The sequence below is a fragment of the Aristolochia californica genome, unplaced genomic scaffold (genome assembly GCF_029961685.1).
Source record: "Aristolochia californica isolate CCGP_79_NKW_82.1479 unplaced genomic scaffold, dmAriCali1.0.hap1 SCAF_13, whole genome shotgun sequence".
Classification (NCBI taxonomy): Eukaryota; Viridiplantae; Streptophyta; class Magnoliopsida; order Piperales; family Aristolochiaceae; genus Aristolochia; species Aristolochia californica.
In genome coordinates this window covers 14,431,589-14,443,451 of record NW_027181804.1, presented here as the reverse complement: position 1 = coordinate 14,443,451, position 11,863 = coordinate 14,431,589, and the positions used below count along the sequence as shown (strand labels likewise).

Below are 11,863 nucleotides of genomic sequence, written 5' to 3'. Positions count from 1 at the left end.
ACACCCTTTGTTCAAAAATCGGGAATGGGAAAAGCTCCCCGCACTCTCGCAATCAAATGGAAAATCAGAGGGGAACAGGAGATTCCGTCGGGGGGTCTCTGTTCCGGGGGGCTGAGAAACAGAGATTCACACATTTCTGAGAGCCCTTTGTCTTGGCAACTCTTCCAGCGGCGATGCCCCAATGGGCTTCTCTTCGCCACCAGAGAAGCAAGAGATTTCGTCGGCGTTGTAGGCAAAATTTCAGCAAGGGGTCTCTATTCCCAGGGGCTGAGAAACAACGATTCACAAATTTCTAATAGCCCTCTGTCTCGGAAACTCTCCAGGCGGAGAAGCCCCAATGGGCTGTGATTCACCTCCAAAAAAGCAGGCGACTCCGTTGATGCCGTGAGAGAGGTAAGAGACGACCGTCGCCCACCTTCGTTGGTGCTGTGAGGAAAGGATCCGCAGTCGCAACCGACGACCGCAATGATCGGGAGCTGCAGAAGGAAGAAGACGGGTTCTGATTAAATTTTCCTAAGTTTGGAAAATTTAATCAGCGTTAGCGCAGTAAGCTGAGTCTTGCACCTGACCGGTCAGACCGAACCGAGTCAACCCAGGCCAACTCGGACCGGGTCAACTCGGGTAAAAAAAAATATATATCTTTCTCTAGGTGGTTGCTCTCAGATACTGCGCTTGATACTTGTGAAGGGATGATGCCATCGGCACGAGCTCGTTCTTCCAAGGGGTGTAATGTTATGCACACAATAACATTATTATTTTATTTTTTTTACTTTATTTTATTTCAGTTTTAGGTCATAGGAGTATTTTCGGAATTATTTATTTATAAGGGTATTTTTTGAATATTTTTTTACTGGGGTATTTTTGTAATATTTTATAGTAAACCCTAACCGGGTGAACCCTATTTAAGGGGTAAGATTAATGAGAAGGACAAGCATTGAAGTATTGAGAATTAGGTTAATTCTAGAGTAAAAAGGCTTGGAATTCACCTCAACGAGCTCTAGGGTTTTCAAGCTTCTCTTTTCCTTGATCTTTGTCGTCCTCCTCTTCCTTCCTACGAATCCTTGTGTCAGATCTGGGACCGTAACAACTAATGTTATGCACGCAATAATATTATTATTTTAGTTGTTTTCTTTATTTTACTTTATTTTATTTCAGTTTCAGGTCACATGGGTATTTTTGGAATTATTTATTTATAAGGATATTTTTGGAATATTTTGTTCATATGGATATTTTTTTTAATATTTTATTAAACCATAACAGGGTGAACCTTATTTAAGGGGTAAGAGTAATGAGAAGGACAAGCATTGAAGTATTGAGAATTAGGTAATTCTAGAGTAAATAGGCTTGGAGTTCTCCTCAACGAACTCTAGGGTTTTCAAGCTTCCCTTTGGCTTGATCTTCGTTCACCATGTCTCCCTACGAATCCTTGTGTCAGATATGGGATCATAACAACTAGAGTAAATAGGCTTGGAGTTCTCCTCAACGAGCTCTAGGGTTTTCAAGCTTCCCTTCGGCTTGATCTTTGTTGTCCTCCTCTTCCTTCGTACGAATCCTTGTGTCAGATCTGGGATCGTAATAACTTGTTACCCTAGAGTTCGTTGAGGAGAACTCCAAGCCTATTTACTCTAGTTGTTACGATCCCAGATCTGACACAAGGATTCGTACGAAGGAAGAGGAGGACGACGAAGATCAAGCTAAAGGGAAGCTTGAAAACCCTAGAGCTCGTTGAGGAGAACTTCAAGCCTGTTTACTCTAGAATTAACCTAATTCTCAATAATTCAATATTTGTCCTTCTCATTACTCTTACCCCTTACATAGGGTTCACCCGGTTAGGGTTTATTATAAAATATTACAAAAATACCCTTGTAAATAAAATATTCCAAAAATACCCCTATAAATAAATTATTCAAAAAATACCCATGTGACCTAAAACTGAAATAAAATAAAGTAAAAAAATAAAATAATAATGTTATTGTGTGCATAACATATTCCACCTTCTGCGTTCCCACCATTTATTCCTTAATAAGTCCAAATGTGAGATGGGGACTTTCGAGGTTGCCTACTTGGGTCATGTCATTTCAGCCTCCGAGGTTAAGGTGGACAGCAACAAAATTCAGTCAGTGCTGGACTGGCCGACTCCTTATTCGGTCATGACTTTGAGGGGGTTTCTCGAGTTGGCTGGCTATTATAGAAAGTTTATTCATGATTATGGCCAGATCACCGCACCGCTTACAAGCTTACTCAAGCGGAACACCTTCACATTGACCGACGTAGCCGATTCGTCCTTCCAACAGCTGAAACAGGCCTTAACTTCGGCACTGGTTCTTCAACTTCCGAACTTTGAAAAAATGTTCATTATTGAATGTGATGCTTCTGGTGGCGGCATTGGCGCGTCTTACAGTAGCAAGGGCACCCCAAAGCCTATTTCAGTCGACATTTGGCCCCACACCACCACAAATTAGCGGCCTATGAATGGGAGCTCATCGGCTTAGCCAAAGCCATCCAGAATTAGATGTCCTACCTATGTGGTAGGCACTTTGTGATATGGACCGACCATTGCTGTTTGAAGTACTGGCTTGAGCACCGTCTCACAACATCCCCCAACAACATTGGCTCAGTAAGCTCATAGGTTTTGATTTCAAGGTGGAATACAATCCAGGCTGCCTTAACAAGGGCACAAATACACTATCACGCAGGGATTTGTTGGAGCCTCAATTGGATGATATCAGTCAACCGCGAGTCCTTTTGCTCGACTCCATCTAAGGTGACATTCAGAACCATCCTGAGCTCCTAGATTTGTACCGAAAGATTGAGCAAGGCAATGTGGATCACCATTGGGAAATACAGGATGGTCTCATATTATACAAGAAGCGCCTTTTTCTCCACCACACCTCCCCGCTTCTCACCAGCATCATCTCTGCCTTGCACGATGGTACTCATGAGGGCCAACAAAAAACTTATTTTCGTATTAGTTGGGACTTCTATTGGAAAGGATTGAAGCGTATGGTTGCGGACTATGTCTTGGCATGCCAAGTTTGCCAAAGGAACAAGGCCGATTCTCTACACCAAGCGGGCCTACTGCAATCTCTTCAACTTTCGTCTCAGGTATGGACCGATATCTCCATGGATTTTATAGAGGGCCTTCCCAATTCTTTGGATAAATCTATCATTCTAGTTGTGGTGGATCGGTTTTCTAAATACGGACAATTTCCTACCCTTGGCACATCCGTATACAGCAACACAGGTAGCTCAACTCTTTATGGAACAGATTGTCCGTCTGCATGGCTTACCAGAGTCCATCACCAGTGACTGCGATGCAGTTTTCACCAGTGCTTTTTGGAAGAACCTCTTTAAATTACAGGGTACCAAATTGGCCTTCTCCTCTGCCTACCATCCTCAATCTGATGCGCAAACTGAAGTGGTGAACCGCACCCTTGAAATATATTTGCGGTTTTTTGTTGGGGACCACCCCAAATGTTGGGTACATTGGTTGGCATGGGCGGACTACTGTTATAGCACCTCTTACCATACAGCACTTGGCACCACTCCATTTTAGGTGGTCGATGGTCGTAAACCTCCTCACCTCCTCTCTTATGAACCTGGTTTGTCTCGCTTGCCGCTGATTGACCTGGCCTTGGGCGAATGGAACACGATACTTGCACAGGTCAAGTCCAACTTGCAGAAACCTCAGGCCATGATGAAGCATAACTATGACAAGTGTCATAGGGACCTTTCTTTTGCTCCGGGAGATTATGTTTGGTTGTGCCTTCAGCCTTACCGACAACGTTCACTTCAGCCGCACGGAGGCACAAACTTTCCCCCAAATTTTATGGCTTTTTTCAGGTCTTGGCTCGCATAGGCAAGGTGGCTGATCACTTGCAGCTCCCACTAGATGCCTATATCCATGTTTCACTCTTGAAACCATATTGTGGCGACTCACCCATGCTGCACACGCCCTTGCTGCCACTGCATGAAGGTCGTGTTCTGCCTTCTCCCGCACAAGGTTTGCAGGCTCGCCACTTTCACGAGTCATGGGAGCTTTTAGTTCAGTGGGCTGATGCTGGGGCACTTGCTACCTCCTCGGAACCACTCGAGGAAATCTGGACCCTTTACTCCACCTTTGAGCTTGAGGACAAGCTCTTTCTCCAAGAGGGGGTGATGTTATTGACTCCATAACATCTAGAGTAGTAGGTAGACGTAGAGGATAATTTATGTAATTTTTTGAATGTTCTCTTAGGTGGCATTTATGTAATTTCAGTCAGAACTTGGGCTTTATGTTGGCTGTGTAATCTGGTTGCACCGGTTTGACCATTTTTTTGGAACCAAAGAACCCAGCCCGACAAGAGGGTTTCTTTAGCTGCCTTCCACATGCTCGACGAAGCGCAACCGTGGCATTACCAATTTAGTTCTGAGCATCAGGTGTATGAATGGGAAATTTTTAAAGACTACTGTATGTTGAGGTTTGGTCCACCAGCACACAGAAATCATCTCGGTGATTTGGTTAATCTCAAGCAAACAGGGTCCATCGAGACTTATCAGAAACAGTTTCAGGAACGTCTTGCACGCGCCAGTCAGTTTATGCATCCAAGCCAATATGTCCATCTGTTTACTACTGGTCTGGTGGAGGTCATACGTCTCGAAGTGGAATTACATGGACCCCCATCTTTAGCCCATGCTATGAATTTGGCACGTACACTGGATGTCAAGCACCGGATTATGTAAGACACCCTAGGGCGTAGACACCCCTGGCAGAGCCGAGTGACACCGGGTACCCCCCCAGCCAACAACCTCCTTTTGCGCCAATGGCCACCCCCTTCTCATACATCAGACACTACCAGGTCCACCCCCTCCCCCACAATATATTAAACTCCTTTCTAAATTAGAAATGGATCGGTGAAGGGCTCAGGGGTTGTGTTTTAATTGTGAGGAAAATTACTTCACGGGCCACTTATGCAAAAGGCTGTTTTGGTTAGAGGTAGAGGATCCCGAAGACATCGCCCCACTAGAGGAGGAGGTAGACATGGCAGAAGAAGAACCAACCTTTTCCATCCATGCCATGACGGGGTTACACAACACCAATACTATGCAGGTACATGCTGGGATTCAAAATCTCATGTTACTGGCACTGGTCGACTCGGGTAGCACCCACAATTTCCTCAGCCAACCCGCAGCACAACAGTTGGGCTTGCCACTTCAGCACAATTCTAGCATTTCTATCTCTATAGCTAAAGGGGACAAAGTTACCAGAGTGGGGTTTTGTTCAGCAGTTAAATTTGTTATTGAAGGCCACAACTTTGAAGCAGATTTTTTGGTCATTCCACTTCTGGGTTTGATTTGGTACTGGGGATTAAATGGCTGCATCGGTTGGGTTCGATTTTATGTGATTTCCAGTCCCTTACTATGAATTTTAGACATGATCAACACCAGCTCACCCTACATGGTATTCATGCCCTATTACCGTGCACTCTCCAACCTATACAAGTTCTGGACTAAGATCATAGTCAGCTCAACTCGCTCATAGCTGACTTTGCTGACTTATTTCAGGCACCTGCTGCCCTTCCCCCGATACGGGCTTGTGATCATCGTATTCGGTTGAAGTTGGGCACCGAGCCAGTGTTGGTGCATCCGTACAGCTACCCCCATTTGCAGAAAAATGAGATAGAGCACCAATGTCAACACATGCTAGCTCAAGGCATTATTTAGCCCAATGTCTTCACCAGTGCTGCTGGTAAAAAAACATGATAATTCTTAGCGATTTTGGGTGGACTACAGGGAGCTCAACACTCATACGGTAAAGGATAAATTTTCAATACCGGTGGTGGAAGAACTATTGGACAAACTCCATGGAGCAGAATTATTCACTAAGCTGGACTTGAAATCCAGCTACCATAAGATTTGGGTCCATCCTGACGATGTGGAGAAAATGACCTTCCGTACACATCACGGTCATTTTGAGTTCTTGGTGATGCCCTTTGGTCTTTCCAATGCCCCGTCCACCTTTTAGGTGCTTATGAACAAGGTATTTCGCCCATTCTTATGCAAATATGTTTATGATCGCTGAATATGTATTTGTGTACCATGTTTGCCAACGGAACAAAGCGGAATCCTTACACCCAGCAGGCCTGCTGCAATCTCTTCAGCTACCTTCCAAGGTAAGGGCAGATATCTCCATGGATTTTATTGAGGGCCTTCCCAATTCTTCCAGCAAATCTATTATTATGGTAGTGGTGGATTGGTTCTCCAAATACGAGCACTTTGTGCCCCTGGCACATCCGTATATAGGGACACATGTTACACAGATTTTCATGGACCAGATTGTCAGCCTACATTGTTTACCCGAGTCCATCACATGTGACAAGAATGTTGTTTTCACAAGTACCTTCTGGAAAGAACTATTCAAATTACGGGGTACCAAATTGGCCTTCTCCTCCGCATACCACCCTCCATCCGATGGCCAAACCGAAGTCGTCAACCGCACTATTGAGATATATTTGAGGTGTTTTGTTGGGGATACCCCCAAACGTTGGGTACACTGGTTAGCCCAGGTGGAGTATTGTTATAACACCTCTTACCATACAGCATTGGGCACCAAACCATTCCAGGTGGTCTATGTTACAGTCCCGGATCTGACACAAGGATTCTTTAGGAGGATCTGGGATCTGCCACAGGTTACGGGTCTTCCATGCATTACTATAGGGATATTAGGAAGATATGGGGAAGACGAAGATCAATGGATGATGAGAGAATACGTGGATTTTTGAGGAAAACCCTAACCTCGAGATCAAGAAGGTGATCTCAAGCCTGTTTACGCTAGATTTAACCTAATTCTCAATACTTCAATCCTCCCACTTCTCATTACTATTACCCCTTAAATATGGTTCACCCTGTTAGGGTTTAATATAAAATATTACAAAAATACCCCTATAAATAAAATATTCCAAAAATTCCCCTATAAATAAAATAATCCAAAAATACCCCTATAAATAAAATATTCCAAAAATTCCCCTATAAATAAAATAATCCAAAAATACCCCTATAAATAAAATATTCCAAAAAATCCCATGTGGCCTAAACTGAAATAAAATAAAGTAAATTAAAGAAAAATAATAAAATAATAATGTTATTGTGTTCATAACATTACACCCCCTGGAAGAACGAGCTTGTCCTCAAGCTTGAAGTTAGGTCTACGTGCCCATGCCGATGTCTTCATCACTTCTCAAGTGTCAACCGCAGTATCTGTGACAACCCTCTAGACTACAAAACCAAAACATCCACCTAGAGAAGCAGTTTTATTTTTTTATTTTTTTTATCTCCTCTTGCAGTTTTATGTTTCTCTGCTAGACCTCCTCATCCCCAGGTGGTAGTAATTACAAAATACCTAGGGCGATAATTGACTAAGAACACAACTATCCTATAGTTGGAGAGTGGTCCAGTCCATATCGCAAGATCTCCCTCCATGCGAACCTTCTTAGCTTGAACACCAAGATGATCTTGGTTCACTGCTATCCCTTCCTTATTGCCAATAATTTTCAAGGTTTCCTTTGTGGTATTCCGCACATCACATCCGATTAGGAGAGGTGCCTTAGAGATAGCCCATAAAATGAAGTGTGTGATGTATTCATCATTGATCATACCTCCATTTCCTACCTGAAGCATGTCTGGATCATTCCAGCCGTGCAAGCTCAGCATACACTTCCTTCATATCAGCGCTAGAGACCATACCCTCTTCAAGTTTTCTAGCAGTCCGCAAAGGCACTCAACCCCAGTTCTTTTGGCCTCTCCAAATCCTTAGCATAGTCCCCCCGGATCATGAGTAGCAATCCCAAGGAAGTGCCCAAGACCATGAAGCATGAAAACAGCACCCAATCTCTCAGCCATCATATCATCAACATCACCATTAATTAAGCCACCAGCCACCAATGACCCGAGAATAACTTTCTCTGCTAGCTTGTGCATGTCCATCCAGCTTACTCTAGGTCTCATTGTAGAGACAATGTCATTATGGGCCTTAATGACTGCATTATAGATAAGATGTTAATCATTCGTAAATTTACCATACACAGGAAAAGAACAAGTTATGTCAAAACCATAAAAATGGTATTCAACTCCCATATCTAGAAGTGCCATGTCACCATCATGCAAGATCCTGTCATTTGGAGCAGCAGCATGACTATAATGAAGAACAGAGGTACTTTCACCAGTAGCACATATGCATGTGTATGAACAATATCTACAACCTCCATACATGTACACATGATGGAGAAACATGCTCTCCAACTGATACTCTTTCATGCCTACTTTTATTTTGCACATAACCTCAATATGAGCTTCCAAACTTATATAATTACCATACTGTATGAGTTCGAACTCCATTCCCGACTTAAATATACTGCATTCAGTCAAGATAGGATGCAATGTACTACGGTCTGTTTCAAACTTCTCCATTTCCTCAAGCTCTACAGGTTTGGAAAATTTGTTGCTATCAGTATTAAGCCCGTACAAGAGAAACAAGAATGACTTTCCCAATCCTTGGTAGTGATCATAAAGCACCTTCACCATTTGATCAGTGTAGCAAACCATGTTGACCATGTATCTTTGCTTGAAGTTGGTAAGGGCTTTATTTCTCCCAGCCAAACAACATAATCATCAGACAACCTATGATCCAAGAGGATGGATTTTCCAGAAGCAATGTTTATTGCCCCATAAAAGTCAGGTTCCCTTAATCCAAATAGGTAAGCAAAATAACTCTCTTGCCTGAAGAGTATGACATGGTCAGACCAATAGACTGCAAACTTCAGAACAAGAGATCCCATCCTCACTGAGAAGGAGAAACTGTGTAGCAGTTGCGATGCTGGAAGGCTTAGTCAAATGACCAATTCTAGAAAACCCAACAGAATATCTATTAACACACACCCTCTATGATAATTAAGCCCTTTCTCAAATAGAAAAGGAACAGCTTCGTGGATCCCATCAGCAATGGCATTCAGCTCCCTCCAACATACTCCAGAAATTACATTTCCAGCAGGCAACTGAGTCATGGACAACAATGGAAAAGGAGAGGTAAAAGATGAGTCCAATTTCTGTGGTCTCACTTGCAGTGCATAATGACAACCTTTCGTGCATCGATGCACAACTACCTGCCCAGTGATTACCTCTTGAATTCTTTGTGTTAATGCATAGAAGCACTTTTTACGAAATGCCCAGAAAGTGCCGCCAACTGGTACTGAATCAGGAATGATAGTGTAAGCACTGCCTCCATTGATGTGGAACACTGAAACCACCTGTGAATCTAGAGGATCTTCCTCCCTTGACACAAGTTGTTGTAAGCTTATTAATGAAGATGATGCTGCTGAAACAGGGTCAATTGAAGATTGTGCAATAGCTGCATGGCCTCCATTTCCACTAATCTTTGCTTGGAAGTGTCTACAGCCAGCCAAGAAGTCTCCAGTTTTTAAAGCCACTATCCTTGTGGGATAGTGAAACCCCAAGTGAATGCAAAAAATAGCCTCTACATTTTCCAACACCTCTTCTTTGATAATTTTCCAAGCTCTTGTTCTTTGTTCCTCCAGAGGTTGAAATATAAGAACAATTGTTCCCTGTACTGTACTGCTGAGTTGTTGAAGCCTTACTCGAGACACATTGAGTGGCAAGGTGTCAGAGTCAACAAGACCCGTCAAAAAGCTTAAATATGTTGGAAGAAACTCATCAAATTCACCTTCAACAGTGAAGTGACTCCAAGCCATTGGCTTTTCATCACCAAAGTCCTTTGCAAGAGAATTGTAAAATTTGTGGTACTCTACTGAAACTGCTGACTCAACCTCCTTGCTTGCCCAGAGATAGATGGGGAAGTTGATGACTTCAGAGTATCTTTGAACCAATTCCTTCAATTTGTGTTGTTCCAAAGATTCACTAGCTTAATCCCTAAGATGTAATCTGATCTCGGTACCACTACCTAATGGTTCATTCCATGTGTCCTCTGAGATTGCAAAGGCTCCATCAGCAGTAGACTCCCCTACATACTGTTTTTCATTGTTGTGTTTGCTGATAACTTCAACATAATCAGCAACCAAATATACAGAGTAGAAACCAAAATATTCAACAACAAAATTTTCAGCAGTCCTGCCCAAAATATTCAGCAGTCGCCATAAAATTTTCAGCAGCTTCTTCGCTAAAATAAAACTGAAGAGGTGCAAGCGTTGATGTCCCCTATGAATTCCGGCATCCCCAGAAAAATTACATGGCAAAATTCATACACACAAACCCTAATTCCACCAATTAAGCACTGTTGCTCTACAACAGAGGACAAAAAACCTTTGTCCACAATTTTCGAGCAGCGTTGCTGCTGCTCAGCCTCTTGAAGGCCCTTCAACAGCATGGAACCACCGATTTGACCTAAAAATAGATGATGATTCAGAAGCTTACCCCCAATTTTGTTGGAGATGGTTCCCCGCTGGGCTTCCGAGGCGAGGTTGAGGCTGAGAATGATAATCCGGAAGCCAAAGCCCACCAGCCTTGTTTTTGACGGCGCTTCCTCTTTTTTTGGTGGACTCTTGTTTCTGCCGGTGCTTGTAGATTTTCGGAGACAGAGGAGGGATGGCCTAAATGATTCACCATGATCGAATTAGATCGGAATGCTTCCGTCTACTGTACGGAAAAATTTGTTGTTGGCCGAGAGAAGGGGATTTGTAAGGTTGAACCCAAATCAGCCAGTACCAAGGAGATTTTGGCAGAAAACCCTTCCGATTTCCCCAACTCTTCGTTGTCGTTGTTCGGCTTTGGATTTCCTTGCATGGAAATCTTGAATTTTTTTGAAGCTTGGCCTTTCCGCCCGTCCAAAGTTGAGGTTGCCCCCGCAGGGACTTCGGCTGGTAAACGGGACAAAATTTTCAATTTTTCTGTTGCTTTTCCTTCATTGTGTACCTCTTGCTCGAAAATTTTAGGTCCTGTGACCTTTTCTGCGGCAGCTCATGGCTCCCTTGTCCAACATTCCATGAAAATTTCATACAATGCTCGTGCTTCTCCTAATTCTTTGCATAATTTTTCCACCAAAGCATGTATCTTTTCCATTGAAACGTGTACCTTTTCCATGCAATCTTGTACCTCGTGCAATTTTTGAGATACATAACCCATTGTATTCCCGCTCAGATATCAGTTGTTACGGCCCCGGATCTGACACAAGGATTCTTTAGGAGGATCTGGGATCTGACAAGGTTACGGGTCTTCCATGCATTACTGTAGGGATAGTAGGAAGACATGGGGAAGACAATGGAGGATGAGAGAATACGTGGTTTTTTTAGGAAAACCCTAACCTCGAGATCAAGAAGGTGATCTCAAGCCTATTTACGCTAGATTTAACCTAATTCTCAATACTTCAATCCTCCCACTTCTCATTACTCTTACCCCTTAAATAGGGTTCACCCTGTTAGGGTTTAATATAAAATATTACAAAAATGCTCCTATAAATAAAATATTCCAAAAATACCCTTGTCCACTAAACTGAAATAAAATAAAGTAAATTAAAAAAAACTAAAATAATAATTTTATTGTGTTCATAACAGTCTATGGGTGTGAACCCCCTCGTCTCCTATCTTATGAACCTGGTTTGTCTCGAGTACCGATGCTAGACCAGGCTTTGGCAGAACAGGATACTATGCTGTTGTGGACTCAACGTCATCCACCATCATCCCTAGTTGGAAGAGGAACTTCCTGTCCCTTTTCCGAGCCCAAAGAGAGGGTCTTCCCTCCTCCTCAGCATCAACAACAAGTAGGGGTTCAATCCCTCTTGACGAGTACCAAAAGGGAAGAGTTTCTGGTTCTTCCACGTGAAGCACTAGAGCAACTCCTCTTATTGGGGAATCATCAT

At 43.0% G+C, this 11,863-nt stretch overlaps 1 pseudogene; it reads right to left on the bottom strand.

Moving 5' to 3' along the window:
- Positions 1 to 7,663: 7,663 nt before the first annotated feature.
- Positions 7,664 to 9,743, bottom strand: LOC137947682 (uncharacterized; annotated as a pseudogene).
- Between the last annotated feature and the right edge of the window lie 2,120 nt (positions 9,744 to 11,863).